We start from the raw sequence: 15078 nt of genomic DNA on the forward strand, positions 1-15078 counted from the left end.
TTTCAAAAAACAAACCTTTTGAACACTGCGGTGATAAAAACGAAGAGGAAGGAATTCCTCGGGTTTTGCAAAATTTTAATCATTTTGAGAGAAAGAGAGGCGTGCTAAGCCTTTTAATGAATGAAACCATGCTTGTCAGCGTGAGTACTGAGAAGGATCCTGGCCTGATCCAGATTGGTTCCACACTATCTTCGGCGCGAACGATTTGTCGCTTTCTTAAAAACTTTCAAAAGCAAATGTTTTGCGCGGCCCTGTGAAGACTTGTGTGGAATCCCTCTTGAGGTCGCGCAGCCTAGGATCGCTCTCAGCCTCAAGATTCAACCCATTCGTTTTCCGACTGTTCAGAAAGTTCAACGGACAAACGCCATAAAAGGCCCGTGTGGCCAGTTTTGAAGTAGCCTTCGATCAAGAAGCATCAAAGCCGAATCAGAAGGAGTAGATCTCGCCGGAAGAAGCTCGTGGAGTAACCAGGATGGATTCTCCGCAAATCATTGCAACAGCCGTTCTCCTAGACACAGAGAGGCTTCAATTCAAAAAACCATTTGGCATGGACTTGCTACACTTTTACCCTTTGAGAGGCTCGCTGGGCCGAAAACCCGGAAGGGCGACCCAGGCAAAAGTTAGAGCAAGAGAAAAATACAAAAAATATAAAAAATGCAAAAAGAAAAGAAAAAAGAAATGAACAATAGAAAATGAAGAAGCTCGCAAGGTCGAAAACCCGTATTGGGCGCCTTGGCAAAAGTGAGAGCCAAACAAAGTGAAGGTTAAAATACCCGAGTGTACCTTAACCGGAACTACATAAGGCTTGATTCCCATGTTTGGGATACGTAGGCAACTTCACCATGAAGTCCAGCCCCAACGCTTTCATAGCGTCTCAGTCCATGCAATAGTTTCGATTTCATCCCAAAGTCCAGTGGCCAACACCCTTTAAGGTGATTGTGTCCATATATTTGTTGTGACCGTCTTCGTCATCTCTGTGTCCGAGAGTTCGACCACCGCCAATGAAGACTGTTTGCGGATTGCTGCGGCACCACCCAAACAAGGGGCAACTTTCCGTTGCCGCGGGCCGCCGTGAGCCGCCATTCAAACCAGGGGCAACTTTCCGTTGCCTCCCACCCCCCTTCAAACCAGGGGCAATTTTCCATTGCCTCCGATCCGAGGTTGCGCATCTCAAAGAGTAAGTTCCATGCTTGTCGAGCATCAGCTGTTTGAAAAATAGTTTTTTTTGAAAATTTTTACTAAGGTTGACTATTTTCTCGAAAACTATCCCATTTTCCAAAACTGGACCATTGTCTTGGACCCAAAAGGAAAATTTTCAGTGCTTACAGCCTGACTCACATGGTTTTCAAATCAAAAATTGAACAAGTACGTTAATCCAACTCTCATTTTGATCAAAATTGTTTTAATAGAAAGCAAAAACAAAAATGGTTAAAATGATGAACTAGGGGCACAGTTGAGCCAGGCATTCTGTCTTTCCCCCGTCATCGACGTACTTGCCAGAAGAGCGCTCTACCCGTCAGAAGAAATGGCCGTGAGCTAACGGTATTGAGCATGAACCCACATCGTTCTATTTATCCATCAATCACCCCGGGGAGGGATGAAAAATGAGAGAATGAAGAATAGAGAGGTGTAAGTTGAGAGAAAAGTGAGGAAAAGGGTTTTGAAAAAAAAAATCCGAGCTCGAGAGCCGAGTGATGTGAGAATCACAAATGAGAAGAGGGCGGGAAACAATACCCAGGTTGAACTGGCTCCTCGTGATCCGAGGTCCCCCGTCTTCGTCAGCGCGTCTGTATGTCGTGTCTTTTGTTTTGTATATCTCAACCTTTGTTTTAGGTCTTTTCCGAGCGTGTCTCGTTGTGTTTAGGTCGTGTACCTATATTTGAGTCCTCCCCGCTGTGTTCAGTTGTAGGCTCGATATCCCGGTTTGAAAAACCCTCATTCGATTTCAAAAATCATTTACACTCGGAATGCTGTGCCATTCTCTACATTTGAACGTGTTTCGACTCCAACCGGTTCCATCTTTGAGCTCCGTCTTGTCAGATTGGGCTGTTTTGTTCAGAGTCTGCCGTGTGCAAAATGAAACGAATGCTGTGTTATGGGCTGTATGCAGATTAATCCCCAACAGAGTAAGGGTCGCGTATCCGGAATCAGGCAGTGGGTTGCTTGGGTTATTTTGCTGTTGGCTGTTTAGTTATCTGATTATTACAGTGCGAGTGTTCAATTTTCAGATAACCAATCAATTTCATTTACATTGAGGTGTAACATGATGAGATGCGATGCAATGCATGAAATGTGTAAATGTAAACACTTTTTCAGATAAAAAGTCCGTTTCATTTCATTATCTTTTCAAATGTACAAGTTTTGGAAACAAAAATCTGCCTGCGGCAGTACAAGGTAATCTAACTACCAAAGAAAAGAGGAAAAGTACAAAAAGAAGAAGATAGCAAAAATCTGCATCCATGTCAAGCAACTCCAAGGGCCGTCAGTCCGTCCTAGTCCTCTTCCTGGACGAGGGTCCAGGAGCATCATCAGCATCGCCGTCAGAGCCCGAGCTAGAACCACCTCCGGTCTCCTCCTCTGATGACTCTGACTCCGCCTCTGCCTCCGCCTCTGACTCCTCGTCATCATCATCATCGTCCGGGACTAGAGCTCGCGAGCTACTCCCGACATGAGTACGCCCTCCCCTGGTACGGGGAAATATCCGGCCCTCCTCATCTCTCCCCCGGGCAGGGACAGAAGGCCCAGCTGGAGCACCTCCTGCCATGGGAATCTGGAAAGGAGGCTGAAAAAGTACACAAAAGGGAAATGCATCAGTATACTGTAGACAGTTTATCAGTGCAGAATGTAGTGTATGAGTACAATGTATGAATGCCGTGAGCAGTTTAACAGTGCAGAATGCAGTGTATGAGTACAGTATGAGAATGCCGTGAGCAGTTTATCATCGCAAAGTACGGTGCAGAATGCAGTGTATGCAGTGTATCAGATACTGTGAGATCAGTGTATCAGGTGCTGTGCCGTGCATCAGATTATGTGAAACAGTGTATGAATGGTTGAGGCCAGTGTCAGAAGGACATACCGGTATGCTGTAGAGGGCTAGGAGATCAAATGTCCGCTGGAGCATCCCCATCATCGAGGCATTCATCGCCAACGACTGACGGGTGTACCCAGAAGAAGCCTGCAAAAGTATCAGATGCATCAATATTCTGTGGAATATCAAATAAACTGAAATGAATAACTGTACGAAATACAGTAATACATACCAGAGGTAAGTCGGGGACATCGATGAACTCGTGACCAGCCGGCGGAGGGGCGAAGGGGATCTGATAGGTCGACCCACCCTGCCCCTGGAAAGTCAGTACAGCGGGCAGGGCAGGCCAGCCAGCTCCCCGTCCTCCCTGCGCTCCGCCCCTACCACGGACTCGGGCCCTCCTCGCAGCCCCTACTCCAACTCCCGCTCCGGCCCCAGCCGCCGATGCCACAGGCCTGGCCTCCTCTGCTCGACGGCCGCTCAGAGGTCGCATCAGGTACGTCTGCACGTACTCCCGATAGTCTCCGGTGCCTCTGAAGCCGGCCTCCTCCCAGCCGATGGTGTAGTCGTCCATCTGCTCAGTCGTGAGCCCCTCGGTCTCCCTCATCTCTGCAGGGGGGTGAACCGGGACTATCTGCTCAAGTAACCCCAGGGTCTGGCGTAAGAAACGCTCCCCCAGGTACCAAGCCCGACAGACCGGACCCTCAAGCAAGATCCGGAAACGTGAGGTCTCCTCCGCACCAGTGAACCGATCCCGCATCGCCGCCGGCAAGGGAGCCCACGGCCGCCATGTGATCTGAAAGTGACAGACAGTTTGTTATCTACTGTTTTGAAAATATACAGTGAAAAAGCGAAGCTTAAATGAACTGTAAGTAAACATACCTCGGCAGGGGTAATGGTGTCGAAGTATCGGCGGAAGAAGCCGAATGTCTCCCGTGGTCGCCGGGTGCATCTCCCGTCGAAGCGACTCGAAAAGGGGACGGCCAGAGGAGTCTCCGCAACTGGCACAGGAGCGAGCCTAGGGAAGTAGGCGTAAACCCACAACTGCAAGATAAATACCAGTGCATTTATCAGTTGAAGCAGAATGCAGAATAAAGCAGAAATGGCAGAGCCGTGTGTTGTGCAGTGTATTGTGTGCAGTGTACAGTGTGAGCAGTGTACAGTCAGTGTAAAGCAGAATGTATGTGTGTGCCGGGTGTACAGTATACAGCAAGTGTAAAGCAGACTACAGTGTGTGCAGTGTACAGAATACAGAAAGTATAGGGCAGAAATGAAAAGCGGAGAAGAAGTGTACCTCCCAAGCCCGCCAGTAGCCTCCGAGTAGCTGGCCGCTGCCGCGAGAAGCCGAGCTCATGTACCCGTAGAGGGTGGACAGAGCGGCGCCGCCCCAGTCATAGTGCAGAATGTCCCGGACGTCCACCAGTGCGCTGAGAAGGCAAAGAGGCACGGTGTTCGCCCGATCGGCGAAGATGGTAGTCCCGAACAGGAACATGAGGAAGCCGCGAGCATACCTCTCCACGTCCTCCGGAGTCATCTCCGCCTCCTCCTCCAACACGGGCTGGACTCGAAACTGGACCTCAAACCAGGAGTATCGAATGAAACCTGGGCGAGTTAGGGGTGGCGCCTCCGCCAGTAGATGGACCTGAGCGGCGGTCCACTCATCTATGTCAATGTCGAAAGGGATCGGATCACCCCCTACCCCGATGCCAGTGAGCATCGAGAAATCGTAAGGGGTCATCGTCATGTCCCCTGCAGCAGAAAAGTGAAAAGAATCGGTGGTGTCCCACCATCTCTCCGCCAGAGCGGCAAGGAGAGGCCTAAAAGTGGAGAGCCTAGAGAGTCCTCGGCAGAAGGCGCCGAAACCCGCTCGATCCACGATGCGCCGGACTGCATCAGGGAGCTCACCGTACCACTCCCGAGCACCAGTATTCCCATACCCACGAATGGTATGGGAACCCTCCTGCAAATAGAAAATAACAATTGCAAGACAACATTCAAAATGCAGTTTTGAAAAAGCAGATAAAGCATGTGTGCAAGTTTGACAGATTCAGGCAAATACCGGGTGCCGGTGTGCTTGCAGTGAAATACGTGTGCTGTGTCAGCGTGTTTGGGTGTTTCAGAACAGATATAGCATTGTGTGCAAATCTAACAGATTCAGACGAATACTGGGTGCCAGTGTGTATGCAGTGAACTACAGTGAGTGCAGTGTGTTTGAGTAATTCAGGGCTAGTGCAGTGTGTGTGCATGTGTCAGTCTCAAGTAGATATCAGTTGTATGTATGTTTACAGTCAACTACAGTCTACAGCATATCAGTTTTCAGCAGTTAAAGAATACAACTAGCTATGACAGTTTTTTGTATCCTACATTGCGAAAAGTAAAGAAGAAGACAAAGAATTACCTCGGAAGTGCCGAATGAAAGGTGGGAGGTAGGCTCACGCAGTAGTAGCTCAGGCGCCACGTGCCTCTCGAAGCTCCGGAACTGACGCAGGCCGTCGGGGGGCAGAACATGGATCGCCGGTCGGTAGGTCGCCGGGTTGAACGGGCGCTCGCTCAGTGGTAGGAGCTCGACCTCGAGATCCATCTCGTGGTCCGGGGGAGTCCCGCCACGTGGAATATCGTCCGCCATATCAGAAATGATGAGAAAATGGCCGGAGGAAGGAAAATCGGGCTGGAATACGAAGAGTCAACCGAAAAGTCGACTCCCGAGAGAGTCGGGAATGGCCGAAAAGGCCGGAATGTGGAAAGGCACGGAAATGAAGAGGAAAACAAAGGGAACAAATCCCGAAAAGGCGGGAACGCCAAACGAGGCACCGAAACAAAAATGTGATCGGTTGAAAATGTCCGAAACGCGAAGGAAATCGCGAATCCGACGACGAAACGGGCGTAGAACGCGAAGAAACGGACGGAAAATGAAAGAAAAACGCTCTAGAGAGAGAGGGCAAGAGTTTTCGGCGGTGGAAAAGTGAGGAATAGGGTTTTGAAACCCTATTTTAAAACACCCGAAGTGAAAAGTCGAAACTACCCCGATTCAGCAACTGTTTGCCGGTCGGCAATGTTTTGTGCCGGCCGGCACTTTTTTGTGCCGATGGAATTATTTTTCAGCCGGTGGCCTCCCCTCCCGGCCGGTGATGTTCCCACAGCCTTGTTTAGGCCATGTGAGAAGTTTTTGGTCTTCATAGCTCAAGAAGGTGCAAGAAACTGCATTTCCGACGCTCAACCGGCCTCCGTTGTGACCTCAGGTCGTGTCTTCTGTGTGTGGCACTCCAATTCATACAAGGTGTATCCTTTTCGTATCCTTTTGACTTTTACAAGGTCCAAAGTTGCCCCATGTATATCGCATATCAATCGCACTATTTTGTGCATTTCAAATCATCGCACTGTTTTGTGCATTTCAAATCGTCGCACTGTTTTGTGCATTTCAAACCGTCGCACTGTTTTGTGCATTTCAAATCGTCGCACTGTTTTGTGCAATTCGAATTGTCGCACTGTTTTGTGCATTGTATTTCAATCGCGCTGTTTTGCGCATCGCGCTGTTTTGTGCACCTCACTTGCATCTTGCATGCATCCTATCGCGCTATCTTGCGCACCTCGCTTGTACTTGTTAGTACATTGCATTGTTTTGAACACAAAACAGCTTCGCGTAGCGTATAAGTCCAATTGTCAAAATCTTTTTCGCATCTTATGAGGCATACGTGTCTCATTTGTATCATCTTACATTCCGTATGGCACGCGTGCCGCACTTGCATCATGTGCATCTCAAAAAAAACAAAAAAACAATCATAGTGCATTGTCATGCATTTCCATTGTAGCTTGCATGCATCCATTGCATTTTCCCCAGTAGGTCGCATCGCGCTGCATTGTCATGCATTTTTGTAAACATCCATCCCATTGCATATTTGTAGATATTGCATTGTAGATTGCATGCATTCATTGCATCGCCTTCCGCCTATGGCTTGCGCCTTTCCAGGTTGAGCTTGGTTCGGTATGTGCCCTTACTGATCATGTTAAAACACAGTTCTGCATGTGTATCGCGCCGATTCCACGCTGATATGTTGGTTGAGGGTTGCGGCACCTTTTCTGTGTTACACATGGCTCGTACGTGTACATGCCTTTCCTAGGCAAGATTTGATTTGGCTTGCGTGCCATATCCATTGTATCCATATCCATTTCATTGCATATTTGTACATATTGCATTGTAGTTTGCATGCATTCATTGCATCGCCTTCTACCTATGGCTTGCACCTTTCCAGGTTGAGCTTGGTCCGGTATGTGCCCTTACTTTTCATGTTAAAACGCAGTTCTGCATGTGTATCGCGCCGATTCCACGCTGATATGTTGGTTGAGGGTTGCGGCACCTTTTCTGTGTTATACATGGCCTGTATGCGTACATACCTTTCCTAGGCAAGATTTGGTTTGGCCTGCGTGCCATATCCATTGCCATCTTCCTAGCATATCCATATATATTACATTGTAGTGTAATTTTTGCATCCGGCATTAGGATCGTAGTCCTTTCTCCAGCGGGTCGTTTCCCCACTTATGTCAATTCCACCCAATACTTGTTCTTGCGTCTGTCTACAATGCTCACAGTTCAGTTGACCGTTCTGTGGTAGACAGACTTGTTATCTCCATCAATCTATTTGACATAGGTGTGGTTTCGAACCGCTCATGATTGGATCATGATTCAAATGCTTTGCATGTAGCTTGCATTGTTTCAATTACGTTGCATCTTCATTTGCATTGTTTATACATTGTTTTGTATATATTGCATTTCGTTTTGCATCCACATTTGCATTGTCATGCATGTTGCTAACAATATTGTACCTGTTAAGTTTGTTTTCTTTTCAGGCAAGATATTGTATGTACGGTTCATTTGAGGTTAGTGCAACCAGACGAGCTGCACAGGTATTGTATCCTCCGAGTGAGACGTATTGAGAATTGCATAATTCTCTTACATCCTTTCTGCATTGTAGTGTAGTTCGGTGTATGCTAGCTTAAAACTGTCGCATGTATGCTTCATTACAGCTTTCTTTGCATGATCATAAGTTATGCTCGGCTTCGTGCATTGTCTTGCATTTTGCCCCTGCCTTCGGGCGCATATCTTGATTGTCTTGCATGTTTGTATGAGTCTTCGGCCTTGTCAAAAATGGGTCGTCTCTGGACTTTGACATTCACTCCCGTCATTGTTATGACTTTCGAGTTTTGTCAAAGAGGGGCAACTGTAGACACCCCATTTTTGACCGTCCTCAAGACTTGGACGTCACCGTTTGAACACTCGGTGATTATCCATGTTTGTGTTCGTTTGGAGTTCTCGGAGACCTCGGCTCGCGCGCCTTGCCTCAGGATCTCCGAACTCGACCGTTTAGTGTCTGGTTTTGCACCAAACACTTGTGTTTTGCCTTGGAAGGGCAGGGTAGGGCTTGTGGACCATCCCCACCCATCACCGGCAGTGGCTAGAGGCCACCGGCTGGTTTTTGCTGCCACCGGCAATGTATATTGCCGGCCGGCACTATTTGTTGCCGGTCAGCACTTTTTAGTGCCGGCCGGCACTATTTTTGGCCAAGATGGCATTTTTGGCCGGCCGATTACTGTGCATCTGCTTTAGCAGATATTTTAAGACAGCTGTCTTACTTTTGCTCCCCTCCATACACGTGTATGGAGGGATCTCCCTCTTATGAAGCTTGTCTTGTAAGCTTTACAAGACAAGAAGTGCCATATAGAGAGAGAGAGAGCTCTTGGCTGAAAAAGGAGAGACATTTTTAGGATATTTGGAGAGCTTAGACAGCCATTGTTAGGGTTTGAGATCTAGGGTTAGGGTTTGTTACACCTTATCTCTCTCTTTTTCCCTCTTGTGTGTGTTTTAGTGTGTTTAGTCCATACTATTGCACACAAACACATAGTGTTTCACCTTCCTTTGGCTCTTGAGGTTCTAAGGGACTGGTTTTGAAGTTTTGGTGTTGGATTTAAGCTAAGGAAGGCCATTGGAGCACCATTTGTGAAGGGATCATCAAGGGTAAGAAACTTACACCTTTATTCCCCTTTTTTGCATTGATTTTCCACCTGTCTTAGAGCTGTTTTTGTGCTTATTGTATAACATAAAAAAGTTCTATTTATAGGCCCTCTTTATTGTTTATTAAGAGTGTTTTGTTGTTTGAGGGTGGTTGACCCCCCTTAGGCCTTGAAAGGCCTCATTTTGAGCCATTTTGTGCTAGCTCCGGGATTTTGGTGTTGGGGTCTCTTCACCACTGAAATATTGAGGGATTTCAGTGGTGAAGATGATGCCTTGAAGTCCCAAGAAGGAGAGGGCCACCCCCTCTCCTTGTTGTCCTTGAAAATGGCATGTTTTGGCCTCTTGAGAGAGCCTATGCTTGAGTGTGTATTGAGCATATTTAGGCTGTTTTTCATGCTTATATATCCATAATATAACATGATTTTGAGTTAGTTTTGGTACTCCATGCATACTTAGCATAATTGCCATGTAATGCCTTGTTTATGCCTTAACATTTCTTAGGTTGTTAGCCTTTGTTGGAGCATGTTTTAGGCTTAGTCTTGTGAAGATTTTGTGCATGTTTTGCTATGTCCTAGGTCTGTCCTAGGTTGTTTGGGTCGAATTTGGCATGCATCATATAGCCCCTTTGCATTCCGGCTTGTTGGCCTTAAGTATGTGAATGTATAGCATGCTATCCTTGCATTGTTTTGGTGATTTGGGACCATCCACCATGCCATTTCAGACCTTATTGTATGCTTGAGAGCTCGCATTTGATGTCCCTTCAATGCCTTGTAAGGTTGTCATCTCATGCTCCATGTTTTGGTGTTTATGCATGCCTTTGTTTTTGAGTCATTTAGATGCCATCTAAGTGGTCTTTTGGGCCTTATGTTATGTGCTAAAACTCTGTTTTTAGTCATTTAGTCCATACCATGTTTGGTCTTACTAAGTGTAGTTCAATGCCCCATTGGTTTGCTTTGACCACTTGGACTATTTGTTGCATGTTTGGCTTGATTTTGTTGCTTGGTTTGGCACCATCCTAACATGCATTTTTAGAGCTCATGTTGCATGCTAATTAGTCCATGTTCCCCCTTTTCAAATGTGTTTGAGGGTTGTTCAACTTGTGCCCAAGTGTTGGCCTTTCAACATGTGTATGTGTGCATGTGTATTTGGCCCCTCATTTTAGCATTATGGCTACTGTTTTAGGCCTATTTAGAGTTGCCTAATTCATGTTTAAGTCCATCTTTGCATCCATTTGCATCGCCATATGTATGCTTGTATGCTTGCATAAGTTAGTTGCCATGCCATGTTGCATCCTTAGCTTGTATGCTTAGGTTGCATTGCATCTTGCATGCATGCCTTGTTCCTTGACTTGATGATAGGAATTGGGCCTTGTTTGGTTTGATTGGTTTGCATTACATTTGAAATCAAAGTTGCATACTTGGTTCTTTGGGCCATCATGCATGGAAATGCGTGATTGGTGGTCCGAGAATCGAGGCACATGCCCCTTTGAGTCATTACCATGATAAGGGACATGGTTGGTGCATATATGCCTTGAATTGTGCTGCCATGCTTTGCCTTGCCCTCTGTTGCTGTCATTTGCAGATTCTGCAGGAACACTCTGCCGACCGGCAGTGTAATGTGCCGACCGGCAACAATTCCTCTGCCGACAGCTTCATTTTGTGCCGATGGCCACACACCACTGCCGGTGGTAATTCCACTCAGCCGGTGACACTCCCTAGTGTCTAAGGATGCAGTCCTGAGGTTTTGACAGCCTCCAGAGGAATGAAGGAAGGAAAACAGAGGCAGCCTATGCATGGCGGCGCGTTTCCCGAGGCGGTTTATCTGTTTTCTTAGCTTAATTTAATTTGTTAATTAAATTAATTAATTTGTAATTATTAATTAGCTTGCGTAGTTAATTAATTTGTAATATTTATTTGGTCCCTCCGAGCGAGGGCAAATCTGTAATAAGTGTGCGTGAGTGTGTGTATGTCTTCCAACCTCACGTCTTTCTTCCCTTTTATTTACCTGCTTACGATGGTAGATTAGGGCACGTTTAATTTAGCATACCTTATACTATGCATGCGTGCATCCATACATTTGTATTACATACATTAGGCTCGGTACATCACGCTAACTGCATCTGTACTTCAATTCACAAATTGAATATGTGGTAGTTGATCGCATTTCACATGCCATGTTTAGGGTTAGCCGAGCCTGCCTAGATTGCATTTTTGCATGTGATGCATTAGCCATTTTTAACATGAACTAGGACATGCATGTTTGCTAACTAGTTTACTGTTTTGGCGCGGAGTACGATGTAAGTATTTATGCTTTAGCATCCCGCATGCGTGTAAGTGTTGCCATGACAGTATGTTTGCCATGCGGCTAAATGCTTATATGATAAACTGTTTGAAATGCCTGTGGGTGAAGGTTGGATTGTTTGAGTTGGAAAAACTCATTGAAATCCGTGTTTTAGCCTACTTGCGAGTAGCAAAATTTAAAGCATTTTCAAAACAAACGGATATGCAATGTTTCTTTCTAAATTAGGCAATCTAGTCTATACTTGTTTGCTGCGCGCATAACATAGTAACGCTAGGCTAATAAATGGAATAGGAACACATAACGTTTTCAAAATCGGATATCATGGTTAGTAGAGGCCGATCTTCGGACCGGGCGAAAGGGGGTGCTCATAGCTGACCTTCCCCGATCGTACCCAAGCTCCCGAGCCGAGACAACTCCGGTGATGACGGACATGTGGCCTTCGGCACCGAGTCAGGGTTTCCTAAATTTCCCCATTTTAAAAATATTTAGGTGGCGACTCTGTATCTGGCAAAGTAGTCCATGTTTGGCACTACTTTTTAAAAAAATCTGTTTCTCAAAACGATTTGCCAGATTTGGACTCTTTGGTTCAGGTTACGAGCCGCGACAACAAAAATCGCGAGTCCGAACTGTAGCAGCGGGGTCCCCCTCCGCGGGCGCGTCTACAGGGGGCCTCAAATGTGCCTGGGTTGAAGAGGGTGAGGGTTAGGGGAGAGGTTACCCCCATGGTGGAGGAGGCAATGGAGAAGGGAGTGGAGGCGACCCTAGAAAGGGTGATTGTCCTAGACATGCAATGGGACAAAAGCCAAGGGGGCCAGGAGGAAGAAGAGCACCTGAGTGCCGTGCCCAAGGTGCCAGTGGAGAGTGGGTCGGCTGGTCCTAAAGAGGGAGTGGAGCAGCGATCCAAGGGGGGTCCTATGCTCGAAGGAGAGGGGGCCAGGCTGGCGACTGCTATTTACCATGCTCGAGCAGTGTCTGGGCGGCTAGAGGGAGAAGAAGGCCCAGCCAGGGCAGCTGCAGATCGCCTTATGGGGGTAGTGGACGACGCAGCCGTGCGCTCGGTGGCCAGGTTCAATGAGGCTGAACTGCTAAGGGCGTTGCTCTGGCTAAATGGAGGTAACCACCGTAGCAGGGGCTCTGCTGAGAAAAACGGCGACTGCGAAGGTCAAGTTGAAGGAGGCGAAGGCCCAACTTGCAAGTTTCAAGAAGGAGAGTGCAGGCTGGAAGAAGGCTGCGCGAAGCGCGTATGCCAGGAGTTTGAAGGAGGCTGAGAAGGCAAAAAAGATAGGGGTATTGGCGGTGGTGCAGAAGAATGTTGCCGATCGTGCCCACTCTGAGCTGCGAGCGGTCAAGTTGGAGCTGGAGAATGAACGCCGCAAGGTGGTGTCGCTCGAGTTCCAGCTGGCTGGCGAGCGGAAGAAGTTGGAAGAGGCACAGAAAGCCTACACCATCGCCAACGAACGGTGGGATGAAGCGATGGTCAGCAACGAAGAGCTTCGTGCTCAGTCAATCAAAGAGAAAGAAGAGTTAGATCGCAAGATCACTGAGTTGGAGCGAGATCTTGCAGATGAGCGCGCCAAGGCGGCGGCAGAAAAGGCAGCGCTGGAGAGGGAGTTGGCAGACAAGCGAACAAAGGCGGTGGTAGAGAAAGTTAGGCTGGAGAAGGAGTTGGAGGAGGAAAAAACCAAAACAGCGTCTAAAAGGGTAGCATACCCTGACTTATGCGTCGCAGCAGTAGAGCAATTCAAGGGGTCTCCTGACTTCCAGATGGCGATTGATGCTGCGATCGCCAGTAACCTGGCAAGGGAGGCGTCTGGGGGGGCTGGCCCGTCGGGGGCGACCGCTGGGAGCAGGAGTGAAGAAGAAGTAATTCAGAGCTTCCAGCAGTCGGACTTCTACAAACACGAGATGGCTGAGTTCTAGGACAGTGGCTGGAAGATGTTCAAACACAAAGCAGAAGAGCTGTTCCCCGGCTTGGACTTCAGCAGTGTGCGAATTAACAAAGACGACGTGGCCCAAATCCCCTTAGATGAAGGTGTTGAAGACGAAGACCTCGTTTCAAGTGAGGAGGAATAATTGAAGTGAACAAAATTTGTACTTAGAGTTGTTTTTGTGTGTTGTTATTGTTTTTTTTTTTTTTTTTTAAAGTGCTGTAATAAACTTATGTACAAGGTGTGAATGAATAAAATTGTTGAAGTGCTATATTTGTGTTTGTTTGAAATGAATTGTTGAATTGTTGTCTTTATTTTTGTGAGTCTGAAATGAATGAAGAATGGTTTATTGAAATTAGGCTTGACTTGTAAGGAAAGAGGTTAACTTGCAAAAGTTGATAAGTAAGAAAACAATCTAACTTATAATGGAGACATGTAAGAATGTCAAAAATGTGAAGTTTCAAATCACGCCCAAAAATATTTTGCAAGAGTGTTGAGAAATGATAGGTTGGTTTGTGAAATGCAAGTCAAAAAGTAGAAACGTAAAGAGTGTCGTAGGAACATGGACCTGGAATTTGACTAAGTGTGGTTGGTATGCCACAACCATGAAGTTTACGTGAATGTCCTCGACCGAGCTCTACATTCGTGCTCAGTTTGGTAGAAGCTATGATTAACTGACCTTTCAAGTAATTCAGTAGCTTCAAGTAACTCAGTCTGGCCGAGCTCTTCGGGCTCAGTCTTGCTGAGGCCTTAAGGAACTCAGGCTGGCTGAGCTCGTCATGCTTGGTCTGACTGAGGCTTGTTATGCTCAGTCTGGCCGAGGCTTATTATGCTCAGTCTGGCTGAGGCTTTACATGCTCTGTCTGGTCGAGGCTTTGCATGCTCGATCTGGCCGAGGCTTTTATGTTCAGTCTAGCTGAGGTTTGTCATGCTCAGTCTGGCTGAGGCTTTGTATGCTCGGTCTGGCCGGGGCTTTACATGCTCGGTCTGGTCGAGGCTTTGCATGCTCGGTCTGGCCGAGGCTTTTATGCTCAGTCTGGCTAAGGCTTGTCGTGCTCAGTCTGGCTGAGGCTTTGCATGCTCGGTCTGGTCGAGGCTTTTATGCTCAGTCTGGCTGGGGCTTGTCATGCTCAGTCTGGCTGAGGCTTTGTATGCTCGATTTGGACGAGGCTGCAATCAAAGTGTTATTTGAAAGACCACACATATATTTGGGATATAAGCTTGTTGTCATGAAATAGTAGCTCATTTGATCAGAAATTTACATCACATGAGGGGAGAATGAGAACAATGAAGTGTGCAAATTGTCAAAAAAAGAAATACAGCAAAAGATTGATACAAGAATTGAACTTTTATTGAAAATAGCGCTTCAAGTGCTCAACATTCCATGGGTGGGGGAGATCGCCGCCTTCCATGTCCTGAAGTTGGTAAGTGCCTGGACGAGGCCTGGCTTTCACAACGTAAGGTCCCTCCTACTTGGCGGCCAGTTTGCCCTCAGTCGGATTTTTGGTAACTAGAGTTACTTCTCACAAAACAAGGTCTCCCACGGCGAATTCTCTCGGTCTGACTTTGTGGTTGTAGTGTGTTCTCATTTTCTATTGGTAGGAGGCCCGTCTGACAGCGGTGGTTTCTCGGAGTTCTTCGATCAAATCTAGGTCTGCCCGACGCAGCTCTTCAGTTAGTTCTGGATCTGGATGTAGAACCCTTGGGGTGGGCAGACCGATTTCCACTAGGATGACTGCCTCAGCGCCAAATGTTAAGCGAAAGGGGGTCTCCCCAGTGGGAGTTCGGGCAGTAGTGCGGTAGGCCCAAAGTAC

This window comes from Camellia sinensis, chromosome 4 (genome assembly GCF_055761805.1).
Source record: "Camellia sinensis isolate YWXY chromosome 4, ASM5576180v1, whole genome shotgun sequence".
Lineage (NCBI taxonomy): Eukaryota > Viridiplantae > Streptophyta > Magnoliopsida > Ericales > Theaceae > Camellia > Camellia sinensis.